The sequence below is a fragment of the Drosophila arizonae genome, chromosome 5 (assembly GCF_054131065.1).
Source record: "Drosophila arizonae isolate 15081-1271.41 chromosome 5, UAZ_ARI_1.0, whole genome shotgun sequence".
Lineage (NCBI taxonomy): Eukaryota > Metazoa > Arthropoda > Insecta > Diptera > Drosophilidae > Drosophila > Drosophila arizonae.
The window spans coordinates 7,304,690-7,320,386 of record NC_142925.1 but is presented as its reverse complement, the minus strand read 5'-3'; the positions used below and the strand labels follow the sequence as shown (position 1 = coordinate 7,320,386).

At 37.2% G+C, this 15,697-nt stretch overlaps 1 protein-coding gene across 8 annotated transcripts in view; it reads left to right on the top strand.

The window, feature by feature from the left end:
* The window catches only part of stan (Protocadherin-like wing polarity protein stan), a 78,262-nt gene that overhangs the window by 31,105 nt on the left and 31,460 nt on the right, over positions 1-15,697 (top strand). For all 8 annotated transcript variants that reach the window (XR_016270588.1, XR_016270587.1, XR_016270586.1 and 5 more), the window contains one exon: positions 1,222-1,270. The gene's annotated coding sequence lies outside the window, so the exon portion shown is untranslated. The remainder of the gene's footprint in view (positions 1-1,221; positions 1,271-15,697) is intronic.

Sequence of the window (15,697 nt, the reverse complement as noted above, 5' to 3'; positions counted from 1 at the left end):
CGAGATAACGCCACAGGTAGCGTCCACAGGTGGTGCGCTGCAGCTGTCCATGCCTAAGTGAGTGAGCAGCGCTTGTCAGTTGCCCATAAGTCTCTATTAAAGTTCATTTTGTTATTTATTGTTGTGATTGTTATTTATTAGCATTGCGCATAGTTAGGGAGGTTGCTTAGGCAATAATTGTTATTAATGTTGAGGGAAGTTGGCTGAAACTTGGTGTAATGGAGACTAGGCTGAACTGCGTTCTTCATTGCACAGCTGTCTACTGTTATATTATACTATTCTTGTATTATGCTGTGCATATTGTTCAATTACAGTAGAATACCGATAATTCGAAATGGCAAGGGGATAAGTTTTTTTTATTACACAGAAAATCAAATTATTGAGAAAGAATTTCTTCCTTAAGCGGGATGGAATTGTTTTTTCGATTTATCGCCTTTTTCGATATAGCGGAGTACAAATTATCGAGACTTGCCTGTATCTCTTTCTGTTAAATAACTATCGATGAGCTCTGTTAGGAAATTATCGATTAAGGCGGCGGGAAGGGACTCAAACTAGTCAAGTAAATATGTAATTTGTTGTTCGATTTAGCCCAAGTACATATTTCTCAATCGATTCTATAATCTGATCGGAACTTATAATATATTACATATGAAAGCATCTCTTTAAAAATATTTTACATGCACGTATATTATTTTTAATATAATACAAATACTCTTTTATAGCTTATATATAAGCAATTGCAATTTTACAGGGTATGTTCTATCAAATATTTCGCTATCTAACAACTGCAAATCGAATAAGTTTTAGTTATGTTTGTTGCAAAGTTATACATATCTTGTCAATTTGCTTTTAATAAAACTCAGTCAGGTTAGCTGACAGACAGATGCAGGCACACACACACACGCATACATGCCCATACACACTCACTGCAGCTGCTGTAAAGTTTGCTCACTCAACAAACTGCTTTTTGACTGATTACGTTGCGAGCGCATTTCTTATACAAAATATTTGCTGAAAAATGCTTTCATGTGCATAAGCTTAGAGAGAGATTGCATATGCAGAGAACTACAGAGAATTGTAGAGAACTGCAGAGATGCTGCAGTGAGCAAGCAGAGCTATTAAGTTATTCTGCTTTATGAGCTCCATTAAAATGTACTTTCTTTTTTTTTTATATATGTTCAGTTCGCTCATTTAATAACTTTATTCGTTTTTCTCTTGCAGGTCTTTTGGGTCGCCGGCAACATTAAGATAAATATCAACGGGCGGAAATGTGAGTAGATAATAAAATCATTTAACTAAATGTGATTCGCATACGAAATTCACACGCATGCAAATCACTCAAGAGCCAGAACCGAACCGAGCCGAAGCAGAAGAAGAAGAAGCAGCAGAAGCAGAATGAGAACAGAGTTCAGAGAATTATTCCCAGTTTGTTGGCTGTGAATCAAGTGTTGTTTTCGTTTTCTTCGTCTCTCGACTGCTGCAATAAAATTGAATTAATTTTGTTGCGCTGCGAACGCACCTTCATTATAAGCCATTTAGTTTGTATAATGAGCGACGCAGATTTTCCAAAACGAAAGACTCAAGCAACGAACCTGTCGATCCAGCGGGAGCTTAATTGCGCCCAATGATGAAAATTATATGTGTCTCTCTCTCTCTCTCTCTCTGTTACATGCTTTCTCTATGTTGTACATAGCCGCATTATTTAGTTAGTTGTGCGTTCTACAACAATTCGTGTTCTTGTTGTTGTTCATGTGCTTCTGCTTCTTCTTCTTCTTCTTCTAGTAGTAGTTCTTGTTCTGGTTATTCATCTTTTTTATGGCATTTAACACGCAAGCACTGCCTCTGCTGCTGTTAACGAGCATTCATATTCATATACGGTTAATGTCTTTTTGTGTGTGCCGTGCCCCCTACACGCCCCTCGGACCCTGGCCGGACCCAGCCTGGGGGGCATTAAATTGTAGCAGTGCGCGTTCTTTAATGTTTTTTTTTTCTCCAGATCTACATGTGGCGGCGCTCTAAAACATGTTTGTTTTGTTTTTTTTTGTTGTTGTTGTTGTTTCTTGCCATTTCATGTTGGCTTTTTGCGCGCCGGCCATTTGCCTGGGTCACTGACCACAGACAAATTCACAACAGTTAAACAGCCGCCAGTAGCTGCATTAGCCGGCAGCTCATCTGAGCCACGGCATGCCAGGCAATAGCCAATATCCAATATCTAATAGCTGTATGTATCTGGCATTGATGCGTCGCCTGTCTGCGCCACAGCTGAAAATCCCAATACAACCAATAGAACTTGCAACATTTGTGTTAGAGCTAAGAACTCAACTATAGCCGTTGAAGCAGGCAAGAATACTGGACAGTATAGCGGCTGCAGAAGATCTTCAATGTTTTAGTGTTATATGAGAGTGTTTTACTGTAGAACTTGTAGAGCTAATGCAGATCAGGCTGAGGTGACTGAACTACAGTTGATATTGGCTAAAGCCAAGTAACTGCACTAAATGTGTTGAGAAAAAAAATAAATAAAATAAATAAATAAATAAAAAAATTAAGTAACACATAAAAAGAGAAAGAATTTTTGCTAGTAAAGATATTGCATTTAGACAACATAAAAGTATTTTTTGAATGTTTATTGGATATACTACAAAGCCGTTCGTTAGACTGATATTTTATGATATATGATACATCATATGATTCTTTTTTAGTTTTATCAAAAGCCTGAAATTTGATAGCTCTGAAAAAAATTATTCTAATAAAATGTTTTTTTTTTTTTTTTTTTTTTTTTTTTTTTTTTTTAATAAATAAAAATTAATTAACTATGACATTTAAAAGTATGTAGCCAGTCAATTTAATTTGTACATAAGTTTTATTTGTTAAAAAAAATGTATAATTAATATATAAAAAATATTCAGTACTTTCAGTATTCTACAAAATAAAGCTAAATTCGCATTTAAGTTTTGCAGCTAAATACTCAAGTAATATTTGCTAGATGCCCAATAAATTGAAGTGAATCTCGTGAATCAATTTATAGATTGTGCATTTCATTAATTAACTACAAATAATGAAACTATTTTAGGCTAGCTTCAATTAACTATTCACACAACTATGCATAATCCTAAATACATTTCAAATTCCCTATGAATATCTAAGGCCCATCCAATTACACAATTACAAAAGCCAAAATAGCTCAACACATGATTGCATTGATTACATTTCACAAATCGAATTTGTGCGTCGTTATGTCTAACGATAATTTTTAATTGATAATTGATAAGTTGATAAATTTAGTCACATATTCAATCATATATCAAAGCCCAATTAACTATTTTCTCTGCCAATCAATTCATCAATCAAATTTTAGTCAATTAAAAAGCCTTTCATGTAAACTATAATCTTATTTAAATTGATAACTGCGCTCAATTTAGTTGTACATCTATCTAATTAATATATATGCATCGTTTTTTTTAACCTTTTTAATTAATTACTTCATAATTAAAGGCTTACAGCGAAATTGTTCAATTTGCATTCCAAATGCAAAATTCTTTTTTTTTTTTTTTTTTTAGGCTGTTTTGGGTAAATTTTTAATTAAAAAAGGCTTGTGCTGAAAAAAATAAAAATAAATAAAATAAAATAAAAGTAGTAGAAGCATTCGCAATTGAATTCGCATTTGTTGCTCATTTATTATTATTAATTAGCATATAAAATTTCAGGCCGAAATCAGCTTAAATGCTGCATAAGCTCTTTTAATAATTTTCGCTGATTGTTTGCCCAAGGGGCTGGAGGGGTGCAAGGATGGGCAAGGGCAACGCGGCAGCAATTGATAAATTAAATGTGATTAATTACAGCTGCCAGTTGACAACAGAAACAACAAGAACAACAGCGACAGCAACAGAAATAAACAACAACAACAAGCAACAACAACAATAACAAAACATTATAAACAGCTTTCAAATTAAGCCATTCGCTGAGTGGGCGCCTCTAATGAGCTGCTTGTTTTTTGTGGCATCCACAGTTATTGCTGTTGCTGTTGTTGTTGTGGCTGATGTTTTTGCAACTGGCATTAACTGCATTTAGATAGCCACAACAAAAACAGTTTTGCATTGCATTTGTGAGTAAATGTTTTAATTTGTTTTGCGGCTACATTGAATAGCAACAGCTAAAAAAAAAAAAAAAACAAAAAAAACGAAACCCCACCACTTAAAACAGCTCAAAAGTTGGAGTTGGAGAAGGTTTTTATTTTTAGTATTTTGTGGTTTGGTGAAATTGCAAAAAGCATTTGAAATGCCATTGACAAAAAGTGAAAACTCAGCTCGGTTTGTAGATTGTTGAATTGCTATATACACATAAATATATACATACATATGTATTGTATATGTATATATGTTGGTATTTATGCATTAGAATTTTGCAACAGAAACTCGAGCCATGAGTGGCCTGCTTAAATGTAGCTAAATATATATGTATATACCCTGCCTGGATTACTACCCTGTACCTGAGTATGATTCTTTATTCATTGCGAACACATACATTAAATTTCTATCTTTGCATTTGCAGAGTATATCTAGTCCATATATACACTTAGGAGACAACATTCAAACTCTATGGGCAGAAGTCTGCTTTAAGCTTGGCATAATGAGTACTTGAAGCAACATAGTTGCACTTACGCAGTTCGTTATAATTTCTGAATATGCTGAAACTTTGCTAGAACTTTTGGCCAACAATTTGTATTAGTGAGAGCCATAAGAGCGAGTAGGTAATAGAACTGAATTTACAGTTTTTTTGTTGAGATATGAATTAGATACTCAGAGAAAGTTAATATAAATATTATATTTAAATAAATAATACTACAGCTCAGATAATTATATCCATACAAAAAAAAAAAAAAAAAAAAACTTGCCCCAAGATAAATTAATTAATAAAGCATACAATTAATGGCTCAAGCTTCAACTTTAGACAATCTCTTTATTATAGACACAAAGCTTTTAAATCATATGAAACTGCCTGAGTTGACTAATTGATGTGAATTTGATTTACTTTGATTTATTGATTTTACACAGATTTTTAAGAATAAATAAATCACTACAACAAATCCTTTCAGTTTAAGTGGTTCAAAAATCTTAAGCAAAAAGTGAGCAAAGATTGATTAAATAAATTAAGCAAGACTCGGATAAAACTTTTGCCAAGCCAAGAAAAAAGTTTTGCCGAAAGTGAGGCATAAATTAGAGTCAGAGAGGGCGTTGGGGTCAATAGGCGTGGCAAGTAATGATTTTTTGAGATATTTCAAAAAGAATTTTAGAGAAGAGCAAAATTAGATTTAGGTGCCGTAATTATTTTTCATTATATATTAAAATAATATTTACTATATTTTTATATATTATATTAAAATCAAACTAAATTCAAATATATAGTAAAATATTTCCACGGCACATATTTACTTTTATGTACTCTTTGTTATAACAAATAACTAAAGATTTTTGTCAATGGTATTTTACAATAATTTAAGAATTTAGGCTAACAAATAGGCCTTAAATATCATTAATATTTCAAATATCATTAATATTTCATTTGCCTTTAGACTCAATCATATTTGCTTATAAATTCACATACAGCACATCAAATCCATTCTCCCTTCTTTTGATGCACAATTGTTTAACTCCAGCAAATCTCTAAAGTCTGCCCCTCCCCTCTCCACGATTCACTCAAGTACAGGGTATGCCTGAAATGTTTATAAATTCCTCGCTGTACGCAGCAGCATGGTATTTGCACAATTGCTGCGATGCAGTGCCGTGGCCTATCTTTAAGGGCCATCGGCAGGGCTGTAGCAATTTTCCTGGCATTTGCCACTCATAACTGTGCTTCCAGTTCTCCGGCCGGCGGCTGCCATAAAAATATATATGTACATGTTGAAACATTTAAATAAAGTTTACATGCTTCACTAGCTGTGGTTTCTTCTCCTGTTGTTGTTGCCCTGTTTGTTACCGTGTGTGTGTGAGTGAGAGTGTGTGATTATGTGTGTGCCTGTTTGCCACTCAATTTGCGTTCATGTGTTGGGGCACATTGATGCTGCAGCTGCGCAGAGCAATTTGTTTGATGTGCTATATAGACTATATACATATATATGAATATGAAGTAAACTATGCACATATATATTCATAGCTTTATATATATATTCATAGTTTAGTCCATTGAAAAGTTTTTACATTAAAATGTTTAACAACTGAAAATTTCCAATGCCAACACAAAATCAAAGCAACAAATTTTGTTATTCAGTTTTTTGTTTGCCAACTTTTGGTGAGTGCAACAAATTAATTAACAGCTGCCACAAGCGCACACACACACACAGACAGTAGTTGCTTGATTTACGTTAAATTAGGTTCTTTTTTTTTTTATTATTCACGAAAATGTTATTGGAATACTTTTTGGTTAGTTTGGGGATCTGGTCAGCTGGTCGCTTTTAATAGCTCGTGTTATTATGTAAGCGATTACTTTTGGGGTGTGAACGTCACGAGCGTATTGCATTTAGATAGCATTTGTGGTCCGAAAAATTGTATCTTTCGTATCATGCAACATTCACGCCATGCAAAACAAACAAAACAAACAACAATTGCAATAGCAACAACAACAATTGCAGCGAACGCATAAAAGTTGTTGTGGCAGCAAATGGACACAAAACATTTTTGGTGTTGGCTTTTAGCTGGTTTTTGTTTGGTAACAAACATTGGGCGATAAAAAGTCGAGTGCAAAAGCGGCACGACTAGCAAATACCTGCACCAAACTGACAGAGAGAGATAGTTCGAGAAACTGCAGAAAAGTTTAAACTAAATTAAAAATAAAACTAAAACTAAAAATATGAATATATTAAAAGACATCGTAATATATATGTGATAAATAAATCAAATATATAATAAAAATAGAAAAAAAAATAAATAAATAGAAAATTAGAAAAAAAGATATTTAAAAAAAAATATATATATATATACAAAAATAAATAAAATCATATATAAAATTAAAAAAAAAATTAAAATATCTGTAGTCTTTATTAAAATAAGCAAATATATATAAAAGAAATAGTTTTATAAATTAAATCCATATTTTGTTGTTTTAAAATTTTCTAAATGAAATCCCAAAATTGTTTACCTAAACTCAAGCGTATCTTGGGAATCTTAGGGCTGCAATCAGAAGTCAGCTAAGATTTCTAGTCTATGCTAGCCTAGCCCTATATACCCTACTTGACTTCTTCATTCGACCGGGTATATATGGTAAATTGCATTGGCGATTCTACACATTCTACATTCCCATTCGCATTCACCGTTCTCGTTCTCGTTCTAGTTCTCTTTGGTTCCCTGGGCGCAGCAAACTGTTGTTGTGCGCTGTCCAATCGGCAGAGGCCTTCAAAGCGCACATTATAAATTGGGCGCAGTTCGCAAGGGGCGCATTCTTCTTGCCTCAGCAGCAGCAGCAGCAGCCGCAGTCGCAGCAGTTGCAAATCGAAAACCAAAAGTCGAGAAAATGTTATAAATAGCAATGAGAATGGAGGCTGCAGTTGGCCAGGAAAACGCTCGAACTGGGCTTGGTTCGTGGCATGAATTGCAAAATTTGTAACTGAAACGCGAAAACGGTAAAGTCCACATCAAGCTAGAGGAGACGGGAAGAGTGAGAGCGTGAGAGAGAGAGAGGGAGGTAGAGGGAGAGCAACTATTCCAATCAATTGACGTCCAAGTCGAAACTGAAGTCGAGGAGCAATCAACGTTTGCCACAAAGGAGCGCGCAGCGTTAACCAAGCCAACTGGTCAAACTGGTTGACACAGTTGGCCAATAGGCAAGCGGCCAAAAGGGAAAAGTGGCAGCAGTGGCCGGCCAACAGCTCAGCTGCAAGACTCTAGCAAAAAGTAGTTTATAAAGCACAGTAAAAAAATTCATTCTATTTTTTTTGTGCGCCTTTTTTTGCTTTTTGTTCATAATGCAAAACTGATGAGCGAGGGCAGCTGAGAGAGAGAGAGAGAGAGTGGAAAGAGATGGGGTCTAACGTGATGAAACACAGTGAAAATAAAACAAAAGTCACTGCCTGGGCAGAGTCTCAGGTAGCTGCAAAGCTGAGAAAGTGAGAAAATGAGAAAAAAATGAGACAGAGGAATAGAGAGAAAGAGATGGAGGAAGAGAGAGAGCTATAGCAAGGAAATGACCTACGACATTTGAACTGCTAATTTTCACTCTCTTTGACTCGTCGACGTCGTCTTTGTTGCTGTTGTTGCTATTGCTGTTGTTGTTGCTGTTGTAGCTGTTCTCCATTCATTTGAAACGGACCATCAAAGCGAATCTGTTTGCCAAAGTTGGCAGCCAAGTTCTTTGGCGCTCGCTGCTTGGAAAGTTAGCGGCACTCGCTGCACTTGCTGCACACACCTTTTGCATCATTTGTATGCGTTGGATTTTAAGTGCTTGGTCATGGACACGCTCCAAGCCGAACGCCCCTTCTAGCAGACTCTCCCTCCTTTTATTGTAGATATTTGCTGGCATCGCTAATTGAGAATTTGGCAAAAGCCAAGATGGCATAGATTTCAGTGCCGCTTTGAATATCTTTGAAATTATTGATGGATTAGTATAGAGGTTTACAGCATGGAGAGCAATCTTCTTCCATTTAAGGTTTTTAAGGGAGAGAATATTTTTGGAGGATTCTTGAAAATGTAAATTCTGAAATAAATATATTATATACATATATGTATTAATTTATAAAGGGAAAAGATTTTTCTAGAATTTTTATACTTAAACAGCAGCAAAATTTATTTTGTCTAGCTTAAGCCTCAAGACTTGTGCAGTTAGACTATAATAAATATGCATACAAAATACTGAAGGCATTGGAATATACAATATATGTGTAGGAATTTTATTGACCAACACTATAAGCAAGACAAATACCCTAAAATAATAATAAAATATATATAAAATATTTTGCAGCATGGAAAAAAAAAAATCTAATCAATTTGGAAAATGCTAAAAAAAATGATATGTACATATACAAAATTATATATACATATACTAAAAATATTTAGCTAGAGCATCATAATGCAAACATCTCCATGGACTGCATCGACTGCATGCCCAGAGATCTGCTTTCTATGTCAACAAAAATGAAGTGCGCTTTAAACTCGAAATTAGTGGCATATTTTGGCCAGCTTGACATAATTTTAATTTGATTTTTCTTCCCCTGCTTCTTCCTCTAGTATTTACTGTGCCACTTTTGCATGGTCTGCTGCATTTTAAGTATTCAGTTATCATTTTTTAGCAGCTTCGCTTTTTGGCTGCTTGGCCACGGAAAATTGTCCAGCTGTGACGCGTCTAATTGGCCAGCAAAATGCTGGCCACTAATAAATATCATCATAAATTTGGCTTAGAGTAAAGTAGATTATGCTAGGTAGAATATTGTTACTATTATTATTATTATTGTTATTATGAGCTCAAATTGTGCTACAATTTGGCACTCGAGCAGCGCCAAAGCGCTTGGTCAGCTGCAAAGCTGCAGGCCATAAATTGGCTGGCAGCCAACTTTTAGCGGGTTTAACCTCGACAAAGTAGCTGGAAAATGCTGCAGTCACTGGAGAAACGAGGGTGAAGATAAATGGGAGAATTAATTTAAAAATTCGATAAAAAAAAGTTGGCATATTAAATATTCGAATATTTTGTGATAGTTGAAATTTATAAAGCTCTTGTCCTGAGTCGTTGGCAAGCTGGCTACAAGCTAGATTCTAGCCTTTTTTTCACAACTCCTTTCTTATCGCGCTCATCCTACTTTTTCTCTCTATTTGCTTTCACTCCATCTCTCTCTCTCTCTCTTCCTCTCCCTCTCTCTATTTGCCCCACAATCTCTCTCTCTCTCTCTCTCTCTCTCTCTCTCTTCCTCTCAATATCAAGTCCTATCTCCCAATATCTATAAATTTGTGTCGCTCTTCCTTTCTTTATCTCTCTCTCTCTCTATTCCTTGATCAATTACTTAATGTATCATGAAACTAAATTCTCTGAAAACTTTTTCTTATATCCCTCTAATTGCTTCATTTGCAGTTTTATGATCCTATTCACTCCATTCATTCTCATTCAATCTCAGCATTCGCTTCATTAGTTGTTTTTTCTCCAACTGTATTAAAAAAGAAGAAAGAAGAAAAATCACCTGCTGCCTTCAGCTTCCGCTTGGTTTTATGCTCGAAAATGTTTTTCTCAGTTTGATGTTAACCTCTCTCACCATCCTCGGCACTTATCTCTCTTTTTGTAGGCTCTGCAATGAAAGCCTGTTTGGAATTTATCGATTAACCCACGTATGCACATGCCATGCGGATAACTGAATGTTCATACACGAGTTGAGTAATTGCTAAATAAATGCGAAAGCCCGATGCACTCAATGAACAGATTCAGTTATTCAGTTGCACATATGAGAGACTTATATAGAGCCAGGCAAAGAGCCCCAAGGTAGTGGGGAGGGTGATGCGAGTGTGAGTGGGGCTCTGCGCCTCTTGGTGGCTCTCTGAATGAGCCGATTCAAAAGCATTCGCATGCACATTGCCATGCACTTCAAATGCCAAAAGGCAACCAAATACCTGAGCAGGAGCAGCAGCAGCTATAGCTGGAGCTGGAGCTGGAGCCTGTGCCCCTTTGACTTTTGGGGGCAGCGGCGGCTGCGACGGCAACGGCGACGGCGGCTTCTGCTGCTCAATGGCTCTGCCATTAATACAAATGCGGCACATTCGCTCAGAGCGCTTTGACATGTAGGCAAGCAGGCTGGCTGGCTGGCTGGCAGGAGCTCCACTCTCGTCATAGTATACAAATGTATATATACACCTTATATCCCAGCCTGTTGGGTGATTATGTCTGAAGTGGATTGTGGAAAAGCGCACAAAGAGTTCAGCTTGAGTGGGCGAGAGGACGGACAAATGCTCAGTGCATTAATTAAATGCAAAATTGTGCCCTCTCAGGCTCACTCAAATGTATATTTATTGTGGGTAATGTATTCGGCATTAATAATGAGCTCCTCGCCCCACGCCCCTCGCCTACCCCTAACGAAGAACGGATGTGCTTAAGCCCATTGCTGTGCCGCATTCATATGGCTTCATGCTGGGGTAGGAGAGCCCGCACGTAATGTAATAAACATATCAAGTTTTCCTAAGAAAATTTCAATGAATTGCGCGGAAGTTGTAAAGGACTCCTTCAAGCGTTGCCTAATGCTAAAAAGCAACAGTTATGTTTGCTGCAAGTTGAGCATTTGATAGGGAAATTATACATAGAAAGGACTTGAGTAATTGCTGCGCTGGCAATTGAGCTGAAAAAAAAAAACATCGTAGGCGACTCCACTCGATTTTCTTTGACAACAATAACTCACACGATATTAAAAAAAAAAATTCAATAAAAAATTTAAATAATAATTAAAAGAATAAAATAAAATAATAAATAAATTTTAATACTTGAAAATATAAAATATGCATGTAAAGTAAATAAAACTAATTTACTAACAGAAAAAAATATTTATTACATTAAGCTAGTAACTCAAAGTTTTGTTTACGAAAATTCAGTTAATAAAAAAAAAAAATAATTAAATAAAAAAATAAGTTTAATAAAAAATTAAAAAAATATATATATAAAATACAAAAAAAAGTAATAAAAAATAAACAAATAAAATAAAAAATAATAATAGTATGTAAGTTGTTGAGTTTATAACGTTTTCATATATATTTTTATTTTTTTTTTAGTAATTTCTAATGGGACTCCGCTAGGCTGTATAAGCAAGAGCTTTTGTATTACACAAAAAGTTAGCCTAATTGTTGTGTAAAAAAAAGTAAAGTAAATTTTTAATTTTATTTACAAGCATTGTTTCTGCTTTGCGCCAGGTGCAACGATATATCGACACCGAACAAAATCCATTGGTCTAGAACAAAGCTTAATTTGCATCGATGGTCTTAACAACTATAACAAGCTACTGCTTTTCCTCTCTCGATTTAAATTTCTATTACAAGCAATTCTCTTTCCGCTCTTATCCTGCTCAACAAGTGCAATTAAATTTTCTGTAACTGACAGAAAACCTCTCAGAAAATAGTTTCTCCTCTGTGGTAACTCCATGCGTATAGCTTATCTACAAAGTATTTTATACCCACATAAGAGCTACATAAAGGCTATATCGCTCTAAGAGCAACATTCTCTCTGTAGTCCTTAGTCTGCTTCGATATGCAACTCCAATAATTTCAACTTTTCGCTTTGGCCATTGTCTCGAATGTTGTTTACGCAATGCATTATGCAGCTTGGTTGTTGTTGCCATTGCCATTGCCTCGTTGTCTCATTGGAAAATGAGCTTTTCATTTGCCGATGCAGCTGCGTAAAATATGCTTTTAGCTTTTCATTTACAAGCAAACAAATGCCTCCAATGCAACCAACGCATGTTATCCTTATGAAAATATATATCCTTGCTGCATGAATGTTTTCTCTGTTGTTGCTGTTGTTGTTGTTGCAGCTTATTGCAGATTTACAGTCAGCGGTTTGGGTTATAGTCAGTCATTTATGGCCATAATAAAGAGTTGAGGGAGTTGTGAGAGGAGAGGGGGCGGGGGGAGGGAGAGCGATAGGAGTGCAAATTTGCTTAAGCATTTAATTTCAACTGGTTTCGTTGCTTGCTCCCATTTTGGTTAGCCAAATATTTATATTTGCCCCCAAATTGCAATAGCTCTACCGAGCTCTTCTAGGGGGCGTGGCCGGCTGTTGAAGGATTATGTATGCAGCTGCTTGATAGAATATCTCTATAAATCGAACATCGTCATATTTTCCATTCAATTTTCAAGTCTAGAGAAACAAAGACTTTGTGCCAAGGCTGTGGGTGGCGCTTGGCTAGAAAATGACTCTGCTCCGATCGGAGGATTGCACTCGTCCCTATTGACGACTCTGGCGAGGAAGACGAGGAAATTGCAGCAACTGGAAAATTTTCATATTCATGGGCTGCTGTTGCATGGCAAAGGCAAAATTCGCATACAAATTGTTTATTTCCACATTGAAGCTCAAGCAAAAGACGGGAGCAAGGGCGAGGGCGAGGGTGGAGGCGAGAGCGAGAAAACGAGATTGTTGTGAGTGTGGAGTAAGCGGATAGCCGGGCTGGTGGCTGGCTGCATCTGCATAAGCTGTGACGACTCAATTTCGGAGTATGTGTGTGTGTGTGTGTGTGTGTGTGGAGAGAGTGTGGCGAGAGTGAAGCCAGCGCCAAATTGAGACAATATTTGCGCACACGTTACACATACGCCACGTTGCACGCGCGCTGTCTCTGTCTCTGTCTCTGTCTGTGTGTGTGTGTGTGGCAGCTATAAACGAACTTTTTGCATGTTATTGGCTTAGGGGTAGTCATCACGTAAATGTGTGTATGTGTGTGTGTGTGTGTGTGTGTGTAAAATGAAACCACGTAACAAAATGATTGCATTTGCCAAAAACACAAAACGCGAATAAATTTGGCTCACACACACCAATGCGCAAATTGCTGGGCGTTGACATTGCCCTGACAGCCAAGTGCAAGTGTGTGTGTGTGTGTGTGGCACGTGTGTGTGCTATTTGCTGTGTGTGTGTGTGTGTGTGTGTGTGTGTGATTGGTTGCTGTGCATATTTGCTCAAAGATGACTCATTTGCTGGGACAACGCGTAACACTCTAATGAGTTTTTGGGCCCAGAGACAAAACCTTGCGGCGTAGCTCTCCTCCCCCGCCAGCTGTTGGGCTTTGACCTAGGGCAATGCAATTGGGAAATTGCAAGTTGTCTGCATGCGCTTTAAATATTTTTCTGATCGAAAGTTTTTAATTGAACTGCCAAAAAGCAGAGTGATTTAGTAGTGCCAAAATTCTGGAAGTTGAACCACATAAAATTTATTTTGCTGTTATATTTGTATTGCTCTTAGTCTGTTCCATACAAACGTATAGACGGTCATAGATAAGCCGATTCAGCTCGTCGTCATATATATATTCTTGTGTAATGTGCTTCCAAGGCCTAGGCACTCGCTGTGTAACCTATTCAATAAATCATAAACTCAGAGAGATAAAATTGATATATGGGCATGGCTCCAGAAATATCTACTTTTCTTCGAGTACGAGCATCTAGGTTTTGTTTTATAATTCCTGAAAATTCACTTTTCTGGAGAAATATCCATTACATAAAATTCCTACAAATGAATTCTCATTTCTTATTGCTGCTGTAAACACTTTTGCTTTTCCTTTCATTGATTAACATGAAATCAGTCCAGTGCTCTATAGAATATTTATCTATATAATATATATACTCTTTCATGTTTCATTTCTTTTTATTCTCAAATATTTGTACAGCTATTATATTTCATATATATAAAGGCATCTCTCATTGATTAATGTTTTCCTCTTCACAGAAAAATCGCTTCAGTCTCCCAACTTGAACTTGCCTGCTTCACTTAGCCTTCACATAATTGCTATGGCATTTTCTGCTCAGGATCATGACAATTGCTTGACTTTCAGCTGCCTTGTGTCTATACCATGTATAATGTGCTGCAGCTGGATCATATCAGCTCATTCATTTCGCATATTGATTGAAGTTTCGTGCGTTTCTTTCTGTTTGCCCAGCTGCGACGCATCGAGAGTCGTATTGACACTTTAATGAGTCGCATTTACATTAATGGCAACACGCATACACGCACAAACGCACACATACATTTACACAGAGAGAGAGAGATAGAGAGAGAGAGAGAGAGAGAGAGAGAGAGAGAGAGAGAGAGAGAGAGAGAGAGAGAGAGAGAGAGAGAGAGAGAGAGGGGGAGAGAGAGAGAGACAGACAGAGCTGAGGTTGAGTCTGTATCTGCTTTATATTCAGCATTCACGCATCTATGGCACTGTGTGGCTTGCCTTTTGTCTTGAATTCTGATGTCCTTGTTGCTGCCTCTGCTGTTGCTGCTGCCACTGCCTCTGCTGCTTGCCAGCATCATTATTCGCACCATTATTCCGGGGAAAGTTATCTCGCAGCGTGACTTAAAAGTTAAGCGTATTCATTATGTCCTTTGTGGACGCTTTGCCACGTCGTACAAGCGCAAACACCTTGCCCCACATGCCACAATCGCCCAGCATGCTGCATGCCGCATGCCGCATGCCACAGATCCAGCATTTCTTTTGTCCTGCCGTTGTCAGCCTGTTGCCGCGCCTTTGTTTTATTTACTTTTGCAATTTGTTTTCGACTCAAGAGTTGTGGCAAACAATAAAAATCCAGCCTACGGGTCTGCCTTGCCTCTGTCTCTCTCCCGCTCTCTCTCTCTCTCTCTCTCTCTCTCTCTTTCGCTGAGTGTTGCATATATCCCAAACATCGCCACAAGCGCCTCTATAGCTGCCACACTTGTATCCTTTATCCCTTTTTGACTTTGTCCCTCTCCCTCACCCTCTCTCTCTCTCTGTCTCTCTCTTAGTCGCTCTGCACTTAATGCTGATTAAGCTGCTGTCAGCGCCCTGCTTAATGTTGATTGCTTGCGCGCTGAGTTGAGCCGCATAAAGTAAATTTAAGCTGCTCTTGCCACACCTTAATGCTGCACGGCCATCTCCCGCCCCTGCTGCACTGACTGCAAGCGCAGCTCGAGCCCAAGCAGCTGAGTTGAGCTCTCATAAATAGCTCGACATTAGCTTGACGAACTTTCAACAACTGTCAATGCTTATTACCAGCAGAGCAGCAGCAGCAGCAGCAACAGCAGC